Below are 9,013 nucleotides of genomic sequence, written 5' to 3'. Positions count from 1 at the left end.
AACATACTGATTTCTAGCAAACAAAAAGCATGATGGCTCCACTTAGATTGTTTCTAGACCAGCTTCTAATCCTTCGAACGGGAATTCGTTACAATTTAAGCAAACCCCTCTGGAATCAATCCGAGTCAAAGTAAGTTGAATAGAGGCGAGGGAAGCTCGGTGGAGCTTTGATACCCAAGGCCTAACCGGTATTACAAGGAGACGCAGTCACGCATTCAACTTACAGAAACCGTCAAGAACTTCGAAGTATGATTAAAAGAGTAACCAATATTTTTCGAATGACTTTCCTGTTAAGCTCGTTACCCTATCGGTCTCGTTGTAGTCAAAATTTTAGGCTTAGGTTCGCGTTTGGTGTCGTTTTCCTAAGGCGGGCAAGAAGAGAACGGTGATGAAATCGCCAGTCCTTGCCATTTACTAGGAAATTAAAGAAACCTTTTTCAAGTCCTCAACATATATGCATACGAAGGAAGAAAGTAACTCCCTGACAGGGGATTCGCGAGTGTTTCGACAAACTTACCTCCCGTTGACGGGGGATGAACCTTCGTATTCGACTCGGGCCACGACTCCTATGTCAAGTACGAACCCGAGGGGCCGAGGTGATATCGTAATCACCGTCCTTCTCTGCAAACAATTTATATATAAACTACCCTTCCGTAGGGTTTAAAAATAATGTCCCAAAATTTAAAGTCCAAAGTCCAAAAAAAATAAAAAAAATAAAGTGCAAATGAAAAAGAAAGTCTAAAAAAAAAAATCTACAAAAAGGAAAATGTCTCTCTTTTTTTTATATAAAAAAATATTCTTCTTTTGCTCCTTTTGCCTTGCCTTTTACTCCAGTCTTTAAGTATTCACCAAAAGCTTTGGCAAAATTTTCTTTCGCTCCAAATTCCAAAATATGAAAGAAAAAGACAAAAACCCAAAAACGTAAAGAAGAACAAATAAAAAAAAAACCTAAATAAAAAAAAATCTAGCCTAGAGACAAGTCCGCGTCGGCGGCGCCAAAAATTTGATGTGTTTTCAAAGTTTTTGTAGTAATAAGGTTCGTTGAGACTTGTGAAGGAAGATTTTTTTAGACTTAATTTTTATAAATAAAAAAAATATAACAAACTCGAATAAAAAGTGTTGTGAGAATTATGGAGAGACTGGGGCTATAGATTCCACTAATTACCAATATCAAAGTGATTTTTTATATTCTCTAATTATAATTATGCAAATCCTTCATTCGAATTGATTCTAAATATTGCAAAAGTTGATTTTTTTAGAAATAACAATTGTAAATCGAAAGTATGGGACATCAAAACCCTAGGCTAGCATGCTCCATCAATTGAAATAACAATTGTTTAATAAAAACCATTTTTTTCTATTTATTTATCAAGGCACATAATCATATAATAATTGCATAAATTAAATAAAATAGAGATTACCACATTTTATTGGCGAAATAGCTTCCTCCGTCGCCCCATAAGATTGGGTTTAGCTCATCATGATGTTGGAAACACGCTCAAAAGTTGATTTCATTGCTCAAAGTAGGTGTACAAATGATGAAATGGAGAAAATTATGAAAATCAATTAAAACCGGGTTTGTAATAGTTATAAGTGTTACAAACCGAACTGTTGCAGGGAACGATAGAACCTAACTGTCGTTTTCACTGTAGCTAAACGACTGCCTCTGTGGGTCGATGTTCTTCGTGTTCTTCAGCTTTAACAACAGAAATGGCAGTTTCCTGAAACTCTATTATTTACGTCTCTCTAGCGTTCTAAACTATCCCAAACTCCCTGGCTCCCCTCGCCTCAACTCCATTCACTTATTTATACCCAACAACACCGAGATATTCCTGAGTGAATGCGAATAATCCCGTAATAATTATGTTTATCTTCCACGGTCTGTTATGAGAATAATCTTCCTTTTTTAGCTCCATCACGCGTCTGCATGGTTTTGAAATACACCAACACACTCAGTAAACAATCAAAACAACTTCAAGTCCCTCCATCCACACGCACAATTCCCAAAAATAACTCTGAAAATATCGAGAATAACTCATGTACGTGCATATGCCCTGTTCCTTCTCACTGAGAATCCAGCCAATTTCGTTCGACGAAATCACCCATATCTAGCCTGTTAATGCTAGTTACGTCATCCCAGCAAATCCCAGCCATCGACTCTCTGTGTAACATGTCCAAAATCCGATCGAAAATTCTGCAGTTCACTGCTCCATTTTCCGCCAAATTTCAAAATTTGAATTTGAAGATGGGTGTTGTGGAAAAAAATGGGCTACGCATAACCTTGGGTGTCCCTTAGCCAAATATGGGGTCCGTATAGCAAATGTCCTCCAGGATACAACACTCAGAAAATATTTGCTAGCCTTCCATCTGTTAGCTTCCCACTTTCTTATACAAGTCGTGAAACAACTACTCGTCCAGACTCAACTATTCTGGTCTCAACACTCTCTTCACTTCCCTCCCCAAGACCAACCCTTCTCCTTCACTTTGTGACCGGAGAAAGTCTGGAACGGCCATTTCTTGGTTTAGGCCGTATTTGTACAGATTGATCTCTCGAATCTAAAGTACTCCCTTGCAGTACATTGTTTAGGGTTTAAACTCGTTTCTCACCCACACACCCGAAATTACCAAAATCAGCAGAAATCGTTTTCACCCTCAAACACTAAGTAACATAAGTGTCATAAAAATGTATAAGATAGACCCAAGCGCCATGTCCTAAATGAATATCTCCGGTCTAAAAAGAATAACCAGACGAGCAGATTACAGGTCTTGGTGTTTATATTTGGCAGATTGGTATATCCCTAATTTATGTTATTGTCACATGTGCATCTGAACAATTAAGCAGTTGTTAACATGCTACCGATTCTGAAAACTTAACCAATTCAAGCACACAGACCAATGTCAATTGTAACTATTGTTTCTATTGGACCCTGAGTGGCCATCAGGTACTAATACTTCCTAATGAAAATTAAACTTCTTTGCAATAACCTTGTAACTCAACAGGAAATTTTCAATAGGATTGGAGTAACTTACTAGTCTCAGAAAACCATCACACGACTACGAAAGACATGATTCCTTAAAAACCCACATAGGGATTAAGTGGAAACCACAGCCACACCACAAAATCTAATGAATAACCAAAAAAACAAATGAAATAAAGGAAAGTAAGTGTTATTACCTAATTCAATTCAATTTATCCAAAATTGTTAAGGCATTACTTTATTCTTTAGGATTACCAAACATCCTCGAGAACATGATGATTACACCTTATGTGAACAAACACAGAATCAGAATAAGCAAATAAAAAGCCTAAAGACCCAAATCTGAGAAATCAAATAAATTAAGAAGACGCTAGGGAAATACCGAGTCTAGAAGAAGATAATTGAAACAAACCCATCTTTAGATGAATCAAACGAGGAAACGAATAATCAAAATGAACTAATCCAGATCCATAGATGCACACATACACCTTGGAAATTAACCCATCTTCAGGTTTACAAACTGAAATCGAAAAAAAGGATCATATTAGAACAAGAAACCCTAAAATCGGTTAACAAACTGAAATCCTAAATCGATTTTTGAAACCCTAAAATCCTAAAATCGATTTATAAAAGACTTACACTAGTAAATCGAAACTGAAATCTAGCTAGAGATGATGAAATCGAAACTGAAATCTGCTAAAGATAATACGGATGGTCGAAACTAAAACCAGAGTTGAAACTTCATTGAAGAGAAAAACATGGTTGTAGTGAGGCGGAGGAGAAAAAAAAATGAAGGAAAAGAGAGAATAGTCGAGAAGGGCTGAAGGGGTAGGTCATATGATCACCCAAGTATGACTGACGTGTGAATGGCACACGCACAAACATTTGTTACAACCCAAGTGTTACGGCTCACCTTTGCTACGAATTTTAAAAATATTAGTAACGGCTACAGCCTTTTACAAATTTTTTATAACGGCCATTTGTAACGGAAATTTTGTAACGGCTACTAACCGTTACGAATTCCTGTTACGAATTCAGGAATTTGGTGTAGTGTCCACTACTCAATCGTTTTCACTTACTACGAGACCAGGGTACATTTTACTATGACTTATATAAATAGGTTTCACCTATTTCCACCAAAGGAAAACTTTTGGTCAGGAAAGCAACACAATATCCAGAAATCACCTGATAGCTTTTCTCGGCTAGCCAGTTCTACTTTCTGATACAAGTCGTAAACAACCACACCTTCAGAATCAACTATTCTGGTCTCAACACTTTCTTCGCTTCCCTCCCTAAGACCAACTCTTCTCATTCACTTTGTGACCGACGCAATCCTGGAACGACCATTTCTTGGTTTAGGCCAGGATTGTACAGATTGATCTCTCGAATCAAAAGTACTCCCGTGAAGTATATTGTTTAGGGTCTAGACTCGTTTCTCATCCACACACACGAATTTACCAAAACCGGCAGAAGTCATTTTCACCCTCAAACAATTGGCGACCACAGTGGGATATTAATCTCTCGGTTGCAATATCAATTTCTAATTTCCAATTTCATTTTTCAATCCCGATCTCAAGATGGTAGAACTAAGGTCCGGATCAGAAACAAACCCTGAAAAAACTAGCGTTGAAAATACACACGGTATTAATGTTCCTTCCAGTGGCATTAATTCGCCACCTATCAACACCAGCGGTGCGGAAAACGTTCCTTCAGGAGCTACACCTCCGGTCACCAGAGACAGGGCCACTGCCGCCACCCCAAACTTCCTTCAAGTGTAACACCTCCAACCGTCACCAGAGCCGCTGCTACTCCACCCTCAAGACGAGAAACTGGGGGAGCCAGAGGAATCCGATCCTATATCACCATTGTTGATTTGATGGAAAGACAAGAGGTTCTCACTAGAGCTCAGACGGACATGGCTTCGACTCAGAAAGAAGCGCTTATTTTCCTCAAGACACTGACGGAGCGGCTACCACAGGCATCACACCAACCAGAGCCAACGAGGAACACCTTCATTACTCCTGACGCTGATAACTCAGCAGGGCGCACCTTTGTAGATGAAGAGACTCGTTCAGAAGCTCCAGCGGATAGGAATCAACCATCTAATTTTGTCACACGAGAATTTTGGAACGACTTCTTCGAAACCGAAACAAAAGCGATTTTGCGGACATGCATCAACATCAACCCCCATATACTCCTGAAGTACAAAGTATTCCTCTTTCGAGAGGATACCCTTCTCCTAAATTGTCCCTGTATGATGGTACCGGTAATGCACGTGAACATGTCTCTCGATTTTTGTAATCCTTGGGAGAGCACGGATACAATCATGTTCTCCGTTTGAAAGAGTTTTCGAAGTCACTTACCGGAAGATCATACACATGGTACAACAACATTGCACCGAATAGCATATCCAACTGGGGTGACATGGTCACGGCTTTCTACAAAAACTACTTTTTTGTGTCTGAGAAAATTACCTTCTCAGATTTAGGAAGGATGTTTCAACGAAACAATGAACATCCAAATGATTATGTCAAAAGATTCAGAATTCAAGCGCTGGATTGTCACGACCCAAATGTGACCGAACAACAATTAGTGGATTCTTGCATTCATGGCATGATTCCCATCTACCGTGCTTTACTGGAGAATCTGCAATTCCATACATTCTATGAACTTCATGAGGCAGCTAACGGTCGACCACAACAGCACCAACATTGTTGGAAAGAAACTGGCCAACCAAGGTTGAAGACGCGCGCGAAACTCGGGGAAATATACGTCTCATCAACAAGCAATCATATAACATTGACCCCTCTGTAAGTGTGGTAAGTGAAAGAGGAAAAAGGAAGGCTCCAGCGGAAGAACAACAATCCAAGCGCGCAATGCCAGTACATCTGGCGGCTCCACCGCGAAATACCGTAGCTAAGGCTCCTGCGCATCATCAAGAAGACAGAGAAAAGGCCTTAGATTTCCCGTTCCCAATCGAAGAAGTAATTGAACTCTTGGAAGCATGGATCCAAGATGGCGCCATCAAGCTTCCTCCTATCAGGCGCCCATCAACTGAAGAGGAAATGGCAAACCCTAAGTATTGCTGCTACCACAGGTTTGTCCATCACCCGACCAGTGACTGCAATAAATTAAAGTGTATCTTCAAAGAAAAGGTGGAGGCATGGGAACTTCAACTGGGCAATGAGGGAGTTCACAGAGATCCTCTTCCAGTCAGGAGTTGCAGGCTCTCTGGAGACTCTGTTCACAAAACCGTGCAATCCATGATGCAGCATGTATGCGAAATTCTATATTTCTCCACGGAGCAGCGTCAAGATATGTTCACAGCCCTTAATCAAGTTGTGTCGGGCAAGCGACTTTTTCTTATTGAAGAAACCACACCGGAATCCCAAACTTTCTCAGGAAGCGGTGTTGGGAAATGCAACTGGGGACTGCTGACCACGGTTCATCTGAGGGACGCCGAGCTTGATAGCACATTGATCGACGAGGCCTTTGACTTCAACATTGTTATCATCAAGACTCTGAGATATGCGAGAATTTCGAAGCAAGAGGCTACTCTTTCCCCAATTATGGTCAAAAACTTGGAAGGAGAAGCAATAGACGCATATGGCTACATCAACATTGAAATTAAAGTGGGAGATGCTCTAACACATGGCAAATTCCACATTATCAAAGAACTCTCAAATTACGACATGATTCTGGGGCGCTCATGGGTACATGGAAATAAAGCGAAATTAGGAGTATCTCCTCTGACGGTATCGATACCCGAAAGAATTTCCAACAAGCCATCCAACCCTGAAGATCACGTGTTGCCATATCAACAACTTACCAAGTTAACTCAATTACCTGGAGAAAGCCCGTCGACATTCATCCGAAGATTCCGAACACAAGTAAGTCTTATTGAACAACCCTTTATGCACCCAGTCACTTCTCCTCTCGGTCAGGCGTGAGGACTCGGTTCAGTTATCAACCCGGGCATCATTAAGAGATGTGAATGGGATGTTGGGCCTTTAAAATGCTTATCAAAAATTTATAAGTTGCCTCAGTCAAAGATAACGATCTCAAAAATCAAGTAGTTGCACAACGCCCAAACTGTTTCAAATTGGAGATAAGGTAGTCAAGGCGACCGCGTTTCAAGTTGGAGATATAACAGTGAAGCTAACCGCTCAACCTGATTCGCCTAAAGAAAGGGAAGACAAGCCATACCTGGTGGCAAATGTTATCTTTGGAGGTTACTGCAAACTCATCAATACCGACACACTGGAAGGCGTGACAATTCACTCGCGATGGCTCAATTACTTCAATACCTAAAACGTTGTGCTACCTTTTCCTCCAGCGTTTTCCCTTTAAGTATTTTCTTCAGTAATTTCCCTTTTCCATGCAATATTTGTAATCCCTTCAAAATGATTGCACTGCTTGCATTCATAATTAGAATTTCGATTTTAATTAAAAGCATCTTTATTTCAAAATAAGTTTTCCTAAATCATCTCAAGGGAAAAGTATCCAACATGTGACGTCTCACACTTCTACATAACCCGGCGGCATGTCACGGACGTCCTGTGTAATTTGCGAGGGAAAATCCAATAAAAGGTTGATCAAAATCCTTAATCATTGCTACTGTTTTTCCCTGTTTTGAGGTACTGTTGTCAACGACATGGGAGGCGTTCCCACTGAAGTGGCTAAACGGAAAGAATGTGACAAGCATGCTAGCATTATTGTTGTGTCATTTATGTGATTTGGCTTCCCATCCGCTGAGTCGCTTTGGAAGGGTGGAAGAACTTGTTTTTCGCAAAAGGGGTTTTAGGTCTCTTCCGGGAGATTTTATTCAATCAATCAAAGATGTGAAATTATCAAAGAAGCATAAATGAAAGAATATTACTTGGTGAAACATGGCTTCAGTCACACGAACAAAAAGAAAAACTGAAGTATCAAAAACATCTACGATCTACGAAAAGATTGTTTTCTCTGCGGAAGGAAATCACAAAATGGAAAACCAGTTGTCAATGACAAGACACCTTGGTCAATGATGCCTCTATTGGAGCTTTTTCAAGCACTTTCCCTAGCACCCTCTCCGACAGCAAACATTCCATCCCGAAGTTGTTTCAGCAGCAGCTTCAACATCCCATCTAGAAGCCGTTTCAGCACCAGCTACAACATCCCATCTAGAATATGTTTCAGCAACAACTTCAATATTCCATCCAGAAGCCGTTTCAGCAGCAGATTCAACATCCCATTTATAAGCCGTTTCAGCAGCATCTTCAATATTCCATCCAGAAGTTGTTTCAGCAGCATCTTCAATATCCCATCCAGAAGTCGTTTCAGCAGCAGCTTCAACATACCATCTAGAAGTCGTTTCAGTAGCAGCCTTAGCATCCCGTCCATGATCCGTTTCGACAACAACTCACCATCTGCCTTGACAGCATCCTCAGCGATCGCTTCAACTCCCAATGGTAGTTTCAGCGTCCACTCCAGAAGCTGCCTCAGTCTCGTAAACCGCGTCAACGATTAGCCCTGACATTGGGATGTGGAGAAGCTTCATCACTTTGAGATTTCCCGACTTGCTAGGACGCTTCATCATTTCTCCATTTCTCCTCCATATCCATCAAAGCCATGAAATCCTGAGCACGCGCCCGCACGATGCGTAGATGGGTGAGAGGCATGCATTGTATAATCCGGCCGGCTGCATGGAACAAAGGGTTGATTTGGTTTAATATCTCCTTATGTGAAGAAAACCTGGGTTTGTCAACTTCAAAAAAATTCTCCGAGGAGTCAAAGGTACGATCATCACCGGAAGATCCCATTGTGCCCTACAAAAAAAAAAAATTACATTATGTCTGCATCGGTAATCTACATGATGAAGAAGAAAAAATAGAGAACTAGGAGAAGTGACACGAGAAGGTACCTGCGAAGAGGATGGGAGCAATTCCATAGTGATCTATATGAAATAAAGGCTCAATATCACCTCTTATATTGGCGGATTGATGAAGCCTGAGAAAGAAAACCCTTTTACCAGCCTGTATCAAGGCTCCGAACGC

Source organism: Papaver somniferum, chromosome 6, assembly GCF_003573695.1.
Source record: "Papaver somniferum cultivar HN1 chromosome 6, ASM357369v1, whole genome shotgun sequence".
NCBI classification, from domain to species: Eukaryota; Viridiplantae; Streptophyta; class Magnoliopsida; order Ranunculales; family Papaveraceae; genus Papaver; species Papaver somniferum.
Note: the sequence above shows the minus strand (reverse complement) of the source record.